Source organism: Pelophylax lessonae (genome assembly GCF_965119305.1).
Source record: "Pelophylax lessonae genome assembly, chromosome: 3".
Taxonomy (NCBI): Eukaryota; Metazoa; Chordata; class Amphibia; order Anura; family Ranidae; genus Pelophylax; species Pelophylax lessonae.
In genome coordinates this window covers 401,876,136-401,892,868 of record NC_138770.1, presented here as the reverse complement: position 1 = coordinate 401,892,868, position 16,733 = coordinate 401,876,136, and positions in this window count along the sequence as shown.

Genomic DNA, 16,733 nt, shown 5'->3' with positions numbered 1-16,733 from the left:
AACCACGCTGCGCTGATCCCTGTATCCCGCTACCGGCTCATCCGCTCTTGCCGAACCTCTCCTCTGCTACATTGCTATTAGTAATAAGTACCCCACAGGGGAAACCTCTATAACCTTTATACTAAAGCTTACACTATCTAGCTCTGCATACTAAGGACTATTACTACATCTGCATTATCTAAGATTGCTAGCTCTTGAGCCTACTACCACCTGTTCTTGCACTGGGTTGATCTCTCTTGTATGTCCACCTGCTACTCTGTCATCTACTACCATACATGAATTCTAAACCTATCTGCATCCCATCTGCTACTATCTTACTTTCAAGAACATTTCCTTTCAAGTGTCTGTCATCTACCATCTCTACCCAACCTGTCTCTTCAGCCTATCATCACTGTGTTACTATATACATAAGTCACTCTAGGAAACATCTTATTGAGTGTGTGTATTTACTTGCTGAATTGAGATCATCCACACATGATGAGTCATTGAGAGTTGGGAATGGTGTCTCAGCGTTTCTCTACATGACTACTGAAGTGGAATATTTCTGCAGCTGAAAATCCACATCATACGTAAAACGCAGGAGCGTTACAGATTGAACGAACCACAAATGGATTCAGCAGAAATAACCACTCAGATGACACAATTAAAACAGCAAGTACCTGCGTTAATACACGCACTTGCTGAATTAAAAGAAGACAATCAGGCTGTGTCGCAGCAGGTAATTAGACTGACACAACTTATCACTGCTCAGTCCCCTGAACCCAAAATAAATCCTCCTTTGGTATTTACAGGCGATCGCAAAAAATTTCGCGAATTTAAAAACGCATGGGAGTTACTTTTCTTGCTAAAACCCCGTACCTACCTTACTGATCACATTAAGGTTTGTACTATTATTTCTTACCTAACAGGCGATCCTCGGGCCTGGGCAGACTCTCTTTTTGAGAAAAACGACCAGCTTCTCAACTCCTATGCCTTGTTCCTAGCAGAACTCACTAGCCTATATGATGATCCCAATAGGCAGAGTACTGCCGATCTTCAATTAAGATCCTTGAAACAAGGTGGGAGACCTGTAGAAGACTTTGACGCAGAATTCAAGAGATGGACCCTTGATTCAGAATGGAATGATGCATCTCTGAAATCCCAATTTAGGCTTGGCCTATCAGAGGCTGTTAAAGACGAGCTCGCCCAAGCGGATCTGCCAAAAACCCTGGATGCATTGATACAACACAGTATCACCATAGATAGAAGACTACGAGAAAGAAAGGCTGAGAAAATGGGAATGCCATTATCCAGTTCTTCTTGGATTTCGGCCGTTGACCCCGTTCCTATGGAGGTAGGAACCATACGCCCACCTCTATCAACTATGGAAAGAGCCAGAAGACGATCTGGTAATCTCTGCTTGTACTGTGCATCCCCGGATCACAAGATAAACGTCTGTCCCCTAGTCTACAAAAAGAAGGGTGAGTGTTCACATGTCCTCCTAGGGGGATTGACAACTTCAATCACTAACCCTTACCTTTCTGTTTGCTTAACATTACAGTGGGACCAGAACAGGATTACTACTAAGGCCATGATTGACACAGGATCTTGTGGAAATTATATTGACATACGTTTTGCTGCTTTAAATAAAGTTCCTATTATTTCTAAACTTAAACCTGTCTCAGTGAGTCTTATTAACGGTGTTCCTTTATCCTCTGGTCCGATCACTGATCAGACACAGGCACTCCTAGTCACTACTAACGGGTCTCATATGGAGACCACTACCTTCGATCTAATACCTTCACCAGACTTTCCCATTGTTTTGGGACTTCCCTGGTTGCACACACATCAACCAACCATAGATTGGAAGGAACGGACCCTGACCTTCCTCTCTTGCTATTGCGAGGGTACGTGTAACCTCCCGTCTTTCGGGAAGATCCTGTCTGTGGTGACAGATGAGATTGCACCACTATGTTATCAGGATCTCTCTGAGGTTTTTCTTGAGAAAAATGCTCAAGCACTACCTCCCCATCGAGACTATGATTGTAGCATTGATCTACTCCCAAATAGCAAATTGCCGTTCGGTCATGTTTATCCTCTTTCACAGGATGAACTTTCCCATCTCAAAGACTATTTGGATGAGAATTTGGAAAAAGGTTTTATTAGACCTTCCACTTCTTCCACAGCAGCAGGACTCTTTTTTGTCCGCAATAAGGACTCAAGTCTCAGGCCTATCATCGACTATAGACAATTGAATGCTATTACAATAAAAGATCGCTATCCTCTACCGCTTATCCCTGAGCTCATTGAGCATGTGCGTGGAGCTACCTATTTTTCAAAATTGGACCTGAAAGGAGCATACAATCTCATTCGAATCCGTGATGGACACGAGTGGAAGACTGCATTCAGAACCAGATATGGATTGTTCGAATATCTTGTAATGCCATTCGGGCTATGCAACGCCCCTGCAGTTTTTCAACGATTTATAAACGATATTTTCAGAGACTTACTAGATGTCTGTGTTGTGGTATATCTGGACGATATACTTATATATTCACGATCCCTGTCTGAACACATAAGACATGTAAGACTAGTATTATCGAGATTGCTTGCACACAACCTTTATGTGAAACTGAAAAAATGCTTGTTTCATAAAGAAGAGGTACTGTTTCTAGGCTACATCATATCCAAAACAGGAATCGAGATGGACATGAGTAAGATATCCTGCATTCAGGATTGGCCTACACCAACCACACGCAAGGCGCTACAGCGATTCCTTGGATTTTCGAATTTCTACAGGAAGTTCATTAGAAACTTCTCTGCCATTGTGAGACCCCTCACACAGCTCACTAGCATTAAAAAAACATTCAAATGGTCAGATGAAGCAAATAAAGCTTTTCACCTGTTAAAGACAAGGTTTACTTCTGCTCCCATACTACGCCATCCAGACCCATCCCTCCAATACATTCTGGAAGTAGATGCGTCAAACATGGCAGTAGGAGCAATACTCTCCCAACGACCAACTCACACTTCACCACTTCATCCAGTTACCTTTTTTTCTAAATCCCTAAGCAGTCCAGAGATAAATTACCCCGTGGGTGAAAAGGAACTGCTTGCTATAAAATTGGCTCTGGAGAATTGGCGACATCTACTCGAAGGCACCCAATTACCAATACTTATATACACGGACCATAAAAATCTCCAATATCTTCAGACTAACAAAACTCTCTCGCACCGACAGGTACGATGGTCACTATTCTTTCTAAGGTTTAACTTCCTAGTGACCTACACACCTGCAGATAAGAACAAAAAGGCGGATGCACTATCACGACTAACTGAAGAAAACTACTTTGAAATCCCTTCCGTTCCTATAATACCTAACAAACGCATTATTGGAGTTGTCCGTTCCTTGAAGGAAGAGGTTTTGCATGGTATAAGTTTGGATTCACCCCCACCACAACTAAATACTGATGCAGAAGGCTTCCTCTACTACAACGACAAACTTTATATACCACCTACCATACGCACCTTGGAAGATCTTGGAATTATCGCATGATGTGCCTATGGCAGGACATATGGGTATGACAAAGACTCTTAATCTGATTACCAGGCAATTCTGGTGGCCTGACATGAAAACATCTATACAAAAATTCGTCTCTTCATGCAATGTCTGTGCCAGGTCCAAAATTGACACTACGAGACCATCCGGTCTACTATGCAGTCTACTTATACCCCAAACTCCATGGGAAGTTGTGTCCTTGGACTTTATAGTGGAATTGCCTCCTTCCAAAGGATTTAATACCATCTTAGTGTCAGTGGACCATCAGACAAAAATGGCACATTTCATTGCTATTCGCAGACTACCTTCGTCCAAACAAACGGCAGAACTCCTGATGAAACATGTCTTTAAGTTACATGGTATCCCAAAAACTCTTCTGTCTGACCGTGGATCACAATTTATTTCCAAGTTCTGGCAAGAACTATGTCACATACTACGGATCGAGCGGAAGCTCACTTCTCCTTACCATCCGCAGACCAACGGACAGACTGAAAGAGTCAACCAATGCATCGAGCAATATTTACGTTGTTACACTTCTTACCAACAGGATGATTGGGTGGATCTTCTCCCTCTGGCAGAATTTGCCTACAACAACGCAACCCACAGTACGACCAAGCAGAGTCCGTTCTACTTGAACTATGGGTTTCATCCCTCTATTCTTCCACCACGCATCCTCCCTTCAAATAACCCAGTAGCTTTAGACTATCTTACCCAAATAAAGGACTCTCTGGGTTTGCTTAATACTACCATTGCACACGCTCATAGTCAACAAAAGAAGTACTATGATCTTCGCAGAAGACCTTCTCCTCAGTACGCTATCGGGGACCTCGTTTGGCTCTCAACAAAAAATTTAAGACTGAAAATCCCTAGCAAAAAGCTTGGACCTCTGTTCTTGGGACCTTTCCCAATCAAGAAACTTATTGGAAAAGCTGCAGTACAGCTTACATTGCCAATAGACCTCAAAATACATCCCATTTTCCATGTGTCGCTACTGAAGCCCCATGGATGGCTATTTAGATCGCCGTCTCTCACTCACATGTGTTCGTTCAAACTGCTTTGTGCCTTGATGCTAACCTGTTTTGAAGCTCACATGCTTGCAAGCATACCTCGCTGTCGGAACCCCGCTGCGCTGATCCCTGTATCCCGCTACCGGATCATCCGCTCTTGCCGAACCTCTCCTCTGCTACATTGCTATTAGTGATAAGTACCCCACAGGGGAAACCTCTATAACCTTTATACTAAAGCTTACACTATCTAGCTCTGCATACTAAGGACTATTACTACATCTGCATTATCTAAGATTGCTAGCTCTTGAGCCTACTACCACCTGTTCTTGCACTGGGTTGATCTCTCTTGTATGTCCACCTGCTACTCTGTCATCTACTACCATACATGATTGCTAAACCTATCTGCATCCCATCTGCTACTATCTTACTTTCAAGAACATTTCCTTTCAAGTGTCTGTCATCTACCATCTCTACCCAACCTGTCTCTTCAGCCTATCATCACTGTGTTACTATATACATAAGTCACTCTAGGAAACATCTTATTGAGTGTGTGTATTTACTTGCTGAATTGAGATCATCCACACATGATGAGTCATTGAGAGTTGGGAATGGTGTCTCAGCGTTTCTCTACATGACTACTGAAGTGGAATATTTCTGCAGCTGAAAATCCACATTGCGCAGGAGCGTTACAAGTAGCATGTGAGTGTTCTATAAGGTGATTCTGTTACTGTTGGGTTACTAGTAGATATAAGTTGGCTAGTCTAGAATGGTTCTCAGTATGCAAATAAAATCCCTTGGAAAATTGGGAACATTCACATCTCTATGGAAGAAATATTTAATCTATATTTTTAGCAATCAAATCTGCCTTCAGAAACCTATTCAGAAAACAGTGGAGCCATGCAGACACAATGGTATTGATTTACTAAAACTGATGAGTGCAAATTCTGGTGCTGCTCTGTACAGAAACCATGGTGTATCATGGTAGCATTCAATGGGTTGTGATTCCACCCCCACATTCTGATTGGACTGGTTAACTATAAATCAGAGACAGACCAGAGTCGCAGCATTCTCCTGTTTGTCCTCACCTGATCAGGAGTGGAGTTGAAGGTACCCCTTACTGTTTTTTGCCCCAGCCAGGCTCAGCCTCCATTGGGTGGAAGCCCTTCCTGTACAGCCTGTAAATGAGCTGGGTGGTTCAAGCCCTATTCTGGTGGTGCAGGCCTGTCAAAGAAAGCTTTAAATAAGCTTTGGTATAAGTGGACGCATTTTCCCTAAACTTTCTATAGGGATCCTGGGATCATTGTGGCGTGCTCTTTTTCATTTCAGTCTACTATTTTGCTCTGTTTCTATGAAGAAAGCTGCCCAGTCAGGTCACCCATTGCGTCTAAGGTAAATGAATTAATAAGTAGTGAAAATATTGAGAAAATGAGAGCCATACTGTCATATTATTTACAGTCCTGTAAGAACCTCAAGATGGAGGGAGCTCTTTAAAGGTCAAGACAAGTTGCCAACTGAGAGCAGACATACAGGTAATGTTGGTCAAGATCATCATCTCACCTCCTATTATTATTGATTCCCATGTACAAACATCACAGGTTACCAGCCCTAATAGTTGCTGCATTTGTGGTGGAAAGTCATTGCCTGACAAGCTAGTATATCAGGTCTGCCTGGTGCGAGCTGCATACAGACCTGGAAGGGCCTCAAGATGGAGGAAGCCCTCTAAGGTCCAGAACAGTCACTATTTAGGTGCAGACATCCAGGCAATGCTGATCAAGGTCATCATCCCACCTCTCATTATTATTGTTCCCCTTATACAAACACCACAGATTACCAGCCCTGACAGTTGCTGCATTTGTAGTGGAAAGTTATTGCCTGACAAGCTAGTCCACTTGGAGAAGGCTGCAACTAAAAAAGAAGGGGATATCTGGGAAGTAGCGACATTGATAAAATAATCAGCCAAGGAGTTGATACATGAAGCCTCTACTCCTCAGTCTGCGGCTGAATTGCCTAGCATTTCCAACCAGGGCCACCAGGTGGTGCCTGAATTTGAGAGCTTGTTGGAGGACAAAGACAGCAAAGGGGCCACAGGCTTTGACTTTTGACTAATAGAGATTTTTGCAAGGGAAGTTAAGGTTGCAATTGCCTGGGGTAAAATGGGGGAAACTCTCCACAAGGTTAGAAAGTACCTATTTCCCTTAATTGAAGGACTGGAGGAGTTAATCCAGGAAGAATGGCAGGAACTAGAGAAAAAGGCCTGTATAAATGCGTCTTCAAAACTGTATCCCCTGAAAGAGCCAAAGCACCATCTGCTGCTGTTGCCTCAGATGGTGATGCATCTTTAATGCAACTGGCAAGACACGTCACCATGCGGTTACTTTCAAGTACGCTCTAGTCTAAAAATTTGATCTAGATCTGAAGTGCTCTTGCATACTGTAGCATCTGCAGGTTCTGCAGACCAGAGATAACATTTTCAGCGGTAAGCAGAGGAATATTGAGTTAGGCAGTTAATATTAAAGAAGCCCTTCTGGAGGAAGTGGAGAGAGACAAGATGGTAACACCTTTTTAAGAGCTGAAACTAGCGAGAGACTCTGTGGTAGAGGCATCAGTAGATGTCATTTGATGTTCTTCAAGAGCGATGTTTTTAGCGGTCAAGGCAGGTAGGAAATTATGACTGAAACCATGGTCAGACTATCCCACCTTAAAATCAAACTGGTGCAAGATACCAGATTACGGCTCCACTCTATTTGGGAGTAGACTGGATACAGCCATCTCAAGGGAGACCACCGACATGTCATTGCCAGTATCATCTGACAAAACACAGAAAAATCTGAAAAGTCCAGCATACAGGTGGCAACTTCTGGTCAGATATAAGGAGGCAAAATCCTACGGATCGAGAAAAGATTACTAAGGGAACTGAAGAAGTACCCAATCTTCATAGCTGAAGCCTTAAAACATCTAAGACACCTGTCTTGGGAGAACAGAAGAAGTCCTTTCAAAGGGTACGCTCATCCTGGAGGGGCCCGCGGGAGCCAGATAAAGCTTTGCGAACACACCTAGATGGAAAATATTCAGGATCAGTGGGCCATATCAGCTATATCAGTGTGCCATTGGTGGAAGTTTAACCGCTTGCCGACCGCCCACAGTATATTTACTGCGGCAGTCAGCCCCTCCTGGGCAAAGCGACGTAGTACTACGTCGCTCGCCCAGTAGCCTGCAGGGGGCGAGCGCGCGCCGCCGGAGGCACGCTCCCGCCCCCGCTCGTTCACGGGCATCCCCGCGCAAGTGACCGGTGGCTCCGATGTCCGCCGGCCACTCGCGATCTCCCGCTGGAGAGGGAGAAAGGCAGACGGCTGATGTAAACAAAGCCACCTGTTATTCTCCCTGATGTAAGAACAGAGATCATACGATCCTGCTATGTAGGATCATATGTCTCTGTGGTTACATCAAAAGCCACGCCCCTTTACAGTTAGAATCACGCCCCTAGGGACACACTTAACCCCTTGATCACTAATAAAGTTAACCCCTTCCCTGCCAGTGTCATTTTTACAGTAACAGTGCATATGTATAGCACTGATTACTGTAGTAATGTCATTGGTACCCCCAAAAGTGTCAAAAATGTTAGTCAGGGGTCTGATCTGTCTGCTGCAACGTCGCAGTCCCGCAAAAAAATATCACTTTTGTTTATAGCACAAAAACTAAAAATCGCACAGGTGATCAAATAACACCAAAAGAAAGTTCTGTTTGTGGGAAAAAAAGGACTCCAATTTCATTTGGGTACAGCGTCGCACGACCGTGCAATTGTCCGTTAAAGTCACATGGTGCCGAATCGCAAAATAGGCCCTGGTCTTTGAGCAGGAAAATCCTCCGGGGCTTAAGTGGTTAAGGGATGTCTACCTTCAGATCACTTCCAGCCAGCTAGGCTATGGATTTGATGGAAAAGCAAAAAATTTTGGTCCAGTTTATAGCCTAATGAAATCAAAAACAAGTAATCATGATGGTTTCAAGTGCCCAGAGGAGATGAAGATTTGGTTCACCTCTGTTCCTAGTAAAAAAAAAAAAAGTCAAAATCAGGCGATCTGTTCCCAATGCTAAACTTGAAAAAACTCAACAAGCACAGAAAGTTGGATTCTTGCAAGATAGAGAACCTCCTATCAATTCCATTTTTCATACATCTGTGAGATTGGATGCTTTCTGTACCTTTATCAGACGCCTACTTACTTGTCCCAATCCATCCTGCATTTCAGTTCCACTACCAGTTTTGGTGCCTCCCCTTCGGCCTGTCCACCTTCCCCAGGACATTTACAAAGGTCCTACTGTCTACAATAGCAATGGGCATGAGAATATACCAATACTTGGGTAGGCATCCTTCTAGCCAGCAATTAGGAGATGCTTATCCAACATTGGGATGCTGTGCTACACAATATACAAAACATTTGATAGCTAATTAACTGAAAGAGGAGTTTCCTCTGCCCAGCTGAAAGAATGCAGCTCTTGGGGACATTTTTGGATACACAGAAATAATCAGTAGAACTTCCATGAGGGAAGATCTGTCCTCTGACAGAGAAAGTTAAAGGTGCTGTTGGAGGAAAATATCTTCCAGCAGAACAGTGCATGAGCATCCTTGGTTTTTTCTAATTGACCAATTGTTGTTTTCAAATAGAACACTATCATGTCAGACCCTAGCTAGAAATGTTGAGGGAGGCATTTCAAAGAGCAGACTGCTCAATGTCAAGGTATGTTAAGCTTACGAGGCGTAGTATTGAATGCTCTCGAACTGAGAGCAGCGTTCAAAGCCCTTCTGGCATTCACTCCTTTTATAAGAACAAGAGTTGTACTCTGCAGTTAAAGGGTAGAAATCTGAGGCTGCCAGTGGAACTTCCAGCATAGATAATTGAACCTGTACCATTTTGGCTGAGGAGGCTCTATTGTCTGTCTCTCCTACAATTAGGCCTTGAGTCACCAATGCCTCTGACAGTGACCACGGATCTGCACTCTTATGGCCAGTTTTGCCATCCAGCCCTAAAAGACTACATTTGATTGCCTGGAAGTTGAGAGGCGGAGGCTACCAAATCAAGAATGCTCAGTGCAGTTAGTGGCTACCTTGTGTCAAGCCAGAGAGATCATCATGAACAAGAGTTACCAGAGAATATAGGTAAAACTTGCAGGTCTCATGGAGCAAAAGCCTGGAGTCCTTTATCATCAAAACCAGCCAAGGTTCCGCAGTTATTCCAACTGGGGCTGGATAGGGGCCTAGGTTCAAATACATTTAAAGTTCAAAGTTCAGCCTTGTCTGCACTTACAGGGGTTTAAGGAGCCCTTAACCCTTTAGTGATGCAATTCCTAAAGGCTTGCATGAAGTTAAAGACCTGCCAGGAAACCATTGTTCCCTAAGTGGGACTTGCCTATGGTCCTCAGCTCTATCAAGTCCTGATTTCTGTCCTCCAGAATTAGATACACTCTGCAATCTAACCCTGAAGACTGTATTTCTGGTTGCTACAACCTTTGTGAAAAGAAGTGAGAGCTGCAGGCTTTGTGCTTGAGTAGCCTCACTTAATGTTCTATCCGGACAGAATAGTCCTAAAACCCCCCAGACCATCTTTATCTGTAATGTGTCTTCCTTCTTCCACTTTAACCTGGAAGTCAATTCTGATGGCTTGCTTAGCAGCTACCTTTTTATTCAGGAACGCTGAAATCTGTGCTTGGTAAGGCAGGGTCAGTCAGCATTAACTAGTACAGTTGCCTACTAAGGATGATCGAACTTTTGAAAAGTTTGGTTCGGCCAGAACATCCGAACTTCCCCAAAGTTCGGCCCGGATTTCAGAACCCCATTGAAATCAATGGGACCCGAACTTCGGTAATCAAAAAACACAATTTTTAAGCAATAAAACCCAATAAACGCCCCTAAAAAGTGCCCAGGGTTCTGGGTCATGTCCCATTAACTATTAATCACACAAAAAAAAGTTCTTAAAAATTGTCATTTTTGATAAAAAAGACAATTATTGAAAAAATTAAAAAAAGATTTTTTGATTTTGACTTTGGATTTAGTATCTGGGGGGTCTAAAAGGTGTGCATGTGAAGTTTCAGCTCTGTAGCATGTCCAGAACCATGAAAAAAAAAAGATAATTTTTCAGTAGAACAGGGATGTGGGTCGGGACCCTCCTTTAACTTTAACACCTATATGATCTTTTTTTCTGGTTCTGGACATGCTACAGAGCTGAAACTTCACAGGTACACCTTTTAGACCCCCCAGACACCAAATCACACAAAAAAGTTCTTACAAATTGTCATTTTTGATAAAAAAGCCAATTATTGAAAAAATTAAAAAAAATAAAATAAAAGAGATTTTTTGATTTTTACTTTGGATTTCAGATCTGGGGGGTCTAAAAAAAAAAATGCCCAGGTGTGTTTTTGCTGCCATTTTTTGGGGGTTTTTGGAGGCAGGCAAAACATCAGAACTTGTGCACAGTACCACTATACACAAGTTCAGATGTTTTTCCTGACTGCAAAGAACCCCAAAAAATGCCTGCTATTAAACCGGGAGAGAAGCTAACTACCTGTCCTGAAAGAAAGTGTTCTAATACAAACAATCTTTTTGTTTCTGGTTCTGGACATGCTACAGAGCTGAAACTTCACATGCACACCTTTTAGACCCCCCCAGATACGAAATCCAAAGTAAAATTCAAAAAATCTCTTTTTTTTTTCTATTTTCAATAATTGGCTTTTTTATCAAAAATGACAATTTTTAAGAACTTTTTTTTGTGTGATTTTGTGTCTGGGGGGGGGGGGGGTCTAAAGGGTGTACCTGTGAAGTTTCAGCTCTGTAGCATGTCCAGAACCAGAAAAAAAAAGGATTGTTTGTATTAGAACACTTTAAACACAGGTAATTGGCTTCTCTCCCGGTTTAATAGTAGGCATTTTTTGGGTTCTTTGCAGTCAGGAAAAACATCTGAACATGTGTATAGTGGTACTGTGCACAAGTTCTGATGTTTTGCCTGCCTCCAAAAACTCCCAAAAAATGCCAGCAAAAACAGACCTGGGCATTTTTTTTGACGCTAGCGTTTTTTTTGGCATTTTTTGGGGTTCGTTTGAGGCAGGCAAAACATCTGAACTTGTGTATAGTGGTATATATACACACATACATATATTTATATACACACCTAGACATATATAGGTGTGATAGTAGCAGAAATATATCTGTGTAAATGATTTAATTAGCGCAAGCATTTATTTCTGCTACTATCACACCTATATATGTCTAGGGGTGTATATAAATATATGTATCTGTGTATATACACCACTATACACAAGTTCTGATGTTTTGCCTGCCTCCAAAACCCCCCAAAAAATGCCAGCAAAAACACACCTGGGCTTTTTTTTTGACGCTAGCGTTTTTTTGGCATTTTTTTGGGTTCTTTTGAGGCAGGCAAAACATCTGAACTTGTGTATAGTGGTATATATACACACATACATATATTTATATACACACCTAGACATATATAGGTGTGATAGTAGCAGAAATATATCTGTGTAAATGATTTAATTAGTGCAAGCATTTATTTCTGCTACTATCACACCTATATATGTCTAGGGGTGTATATACATGCATATATGTATATATATATACCCCCCTATACACATGTTCAGATGTCATGTCTGACATCAAACATGTCCTCAAAAAAGCACTGACAGTGGCAGCCCCTGCAGCATAAAAAAATGCTTGGCTGGTGAGAAGCCATAATGGTGTCCCGAAGCTATTCAGAGAAATGATCATTTCTCTATAGCGGTCACCCTGCTATGGAAGGGTTTTGTCACCCTGCCATAGCAGTCACTGTCAGTTAACCCTACACTATACTACAGTCCCCTGACACTTCATACTTTCCCTACAGAAACTAAATTTTTGAAGCTAACTTAAGTGTAAAGGAGCACTCTAACTACACTAGATATCCCTTTCCTCACACTAAAAATAGCTAAATTACACTTTTAAAGTAAAATTAACAGAACTGCTTCCACTCTCTTCCATGTCCAGTATAACAATGCTAGGAATATGGCGGGGGCGATCTTATATACTGGGGGGCGTATTCACTAATGATTGGTCTAGGGACCCCCTAGTCACTCCAATCACATTCCTAGCATTCTCCTGCCCCCTCAATTGGCTTTTGCTAATGGTTCTGGTCCAATCACGGGCTTTTAAAGCCCATTTCCTGAAGCATTGCATTTTGGGCGGTTCTGGTTGCCGAATTCCGAACTTTTTGGGCAAAAAGTTCTAAATTCGGCCGAACCTCGAACACCCAATGTTCGGGCCGAACCGATGGTCGACCCGAACCGTTCGATCATCCCTATTGCCTACTAGTTTGTTAAGACAATTAATAGAGCCTTCTCTTCGCAAGACCTTCCTGTTCCGGAACACCTAAGCGCACATTCAACCAGGGCATTGCCAGCTCTGTGGACAGTGCAGTGCCGAGTGTCTCCTGAGGTTATTTGCAAGTCAGCAATATGGACCTCCCAGAACACCTTTACCATTAGCGATGATCGAACTTTTCAAAAGTTCGGTTCGGCCAGAACATCCGAACTTCCCGAAAGTTCGGCCCGGATTTCAGAACCTCATTGAAATCAATGGGACCCGAACTTCGGTAATCAAAAAACACAATTTTGAAGCCCTAAAACCCAATAAATGCCCCTAAAAAGTGCCTAGGGTTCTGGGTCATACCCCAGGGACTATTAATCACACAAAAAAAAGTTCTTAAAAATTGTCATTTTTGATAGAGAGCCAATTATTGAAAAAAAAAAAAATTCTTTGGATTTAGTGTCTGGGGGGTCTAAAAAGTGTACCTGTGAAGTTTCAGCTCTGTAGCATGTCCAGAACCATAAAAAAAGATCGTTTGTATTAGGTCACTTATAGAACAGGATAGTGGCTTCTCTCTTTTCACACCTTGCCGGTTTCGTAGCAAGCGTTTTTTTGGGCATTTTTTGGGGTTTTTTGAGGCAGGCAAAACATCTGAACTTGTGAATACGGGTATATATACACACATACTTATATGTATATATACACCTAGACATATATAGGTGTGATAGTAGCAGAAATATATGCTTGCGCTAATGAAATCATTTACACTAATATGGCTCCGCTCCTATAACACCTATATATGTGTAAGTGTAAAATACATATAAGTATGTGTGTATATATACCACTATACACAAGTTCAGATGTTTTGCCTGCCTCCAAAGAACCCCAAAAAATGCCCAAAAAAACGCTAGCGCCAAAAAAAAAAAAAAACGCCCAGGTGTGTTGTTGCAGGCATTTTTTGGGAGTTTTTGGAGGCAGGCAAAACATCTGAACTTGTGTATAGTGGTATATATACACACATACTTATATGTATTTTACACTTACACATATATAGGTGTTATAGGAGCGGAGCCATGTTAGTGTAAATGATTTCATTAGCGCAAGCATATATTTCTGCTACTATCACACCTATATATGTCTAGGTGTATATATACATATAGGTATGTGTGTATATATACCCATATACACAAGTTCAGATGTTTTGCCTGGCTCCAAAGAACCCAAAAAAATGCCCAAAAAAACGCTAGCGCCAAAAAAAAACGCCCAGGTGTTTTTGTTGCAGGCATTTTTTGGGGGTTTTTGGAGGCAGGCAAAACATCTGAACTTGTGTATAGTGGTATATATACACACATACTTATATGTATTTTACACTTACACATATATAGGTGTTATAGGAGCGGAGCCATGTTAGTGTAAATGATTTCATTAGTGCAAGCATATATTTCTGCTACTATCACATCTATATATGTCTAGGTGTATATATACATATAAGTATGTGTGTATATATACCCGTATACACAAGTTCAGATGTTTTGCCTGCCTCCAAAAATCCCCAAAAAATGCCTGCAACAACACACCTGGGCGTTTTTTTGGCGCTAGCGTTTTTTGGGTTCTTTGGAGGCAGGCAAAACATATGAACTTCTGTATACGGGTATATATACACACATACTTATATGTATATATACACCTAGACATATATAGGTGTGATAGTAGCAGAAATATATGCTTGCGCTAATGAAATCATTTACACTAATATGGCTCCGCTCCTATAACACCTATATATGTGTAAGTGTAAAATACATATAAGTATGTGTGTATATATACCACTATACACAAGTTCAGATGTTTTGCCTGCCTCCCAAAAACCCCAAAAAATGCCTGCAACAACACACCTGGGCGTTTTTTTTTTACGCTAGCGTTTTTTTGGGCATTTTCTTGGGTTCTTTGGAGGCAGGCAAAACATCTGAACTTCTGTATAGGGGTATATATATATATACACACACACTTGTATGTTTATATATATATTTTACACATACAGATATATAAGTGTGATATGAGCGTAACTATATTGGTGTTAATTATTTCATTAGCGCAAGTAGTGTTTTCTGCTCCTTTCACACCTATATATGTGCAGGTGTATATATACATACATGGGTGTGTATATATACCCCCTATACACATGTTCAGATGTCATGCCTGACTCCATACATGTGCTCAAAAAATCCCTATAGACGCCTGCAGCCAAAAAGCAAGCTGACAGGGGCGAAGCCATATTACTGCAGCGAATGTGACTTCAGAGAAACTATCTTTTCTCTATAGCGGTCACCCTGATATGGAAGGGTTTGGTCACCCTGCCATAGCAGTCAGTGTAAGTTCACCCTACACTACACTACGGTCACCCTGGCACTTAACACTTTCCCTACAGAAACTAAATTTTTGCATCGAACTAAAGTGTAAAAGAGCACCCTAACTACACTAGATATCCCTTTCCTCACACTAATAAATGCTAAATTACTCTTTGTAGCAGAAGTCACAGAACTGCTTCCACTCTCTTCCATGTCCCTGTATAACAATGCTAGGAATTTGGCGGGGGCTATCTTATATACTGGGGGGCGTATTCACTAATGATTGGCCTATGGACCCCCTAGTCACTCCAATCACATTCCTAGCATTCTCCTGCCCCCTCAATTGGCTTTTGCTAATGGTTCTGGTCCAATCATGGGCTTTTAAAGCCCATTTCCTGTCCCATTGCATTTTGGTCGGTTCTGGTTGCCGAATTCCGAACTTTTTGGGCAAAAATTTCTAAATTCGGCCGAACCTCGAACAGCCAATGTTCGGGTCGAACTGATGTTCGACCCGAACCATTTGATCATCCCTATTTACCATTACTCTTTATTAGCTGAACCTGGCTCAGCTCACAGTAGTAACATTTGGAAAATATGCTCTGCATGCACAGACTTATGCTAGTGACCATTACATATTTTTTCTTGCACCCTCCCATGTTGTGAGTTAGGTATCATTGTATGCTGCCTTGATGCTCCAGGAAAACGTTAAATGTAATCACTTTTTATTTGTGAATTTGTTTAACCGAATAGTTAATTTTTTCATGGTCTACACAACTGGGGACCAGGCAAGGGTATGCCAATTGTCTACATACTTTGAACTAAAATGTGTCCCTCATTCTCATATCAGAATTTAGGAATGTGTGCAAATAATAAAGTCTGTTAAACTCCGTCATTGGCATATAATTGTTTAGTCTTGGACAGAGAAAATAATTTCAACATATGGGACTGATAGATATTGTCTAGACAATTATCGCAACTAGTTCCTAAGTTGTGTTTATTGTTTTAAACTTCACCAGCCTCTGTTTGGATCCCTATATTTGGGAAAGATAACAGTTTTAAAAATAAGTGAGCATCAATGCATCTTTTTTTTTTTTAGCTGATTTTCGTGCTGTTTTTTTTTTTAATGTACAATAGCAATTAAAGACGCAGCCTCTGTATTTGAACATGGATAGTACAATTAGCCATTGCAATACAGAATTATGAACTATTGTCATATATGTATTGATAGAATTTATTATTCTTAAAAAGCTACCAGTGCTTGTTGATGTGATAAAGATAAAGATAACTCACCCACACACACACACACACACACACACACACACAAACAAACACAAAAAGGTTATATATTTTCTGAAAGCAGATTGCTATTTTCTGTGTCACACATTAGAAGATTAATTGTTTTTTCAAATCCATATTTTGAGTAAAAAAATTTGTTGAATTTTAGTGTACACAAATACAATATATTACCCAGTTTTATGGTAAAATATAACATATGGGAT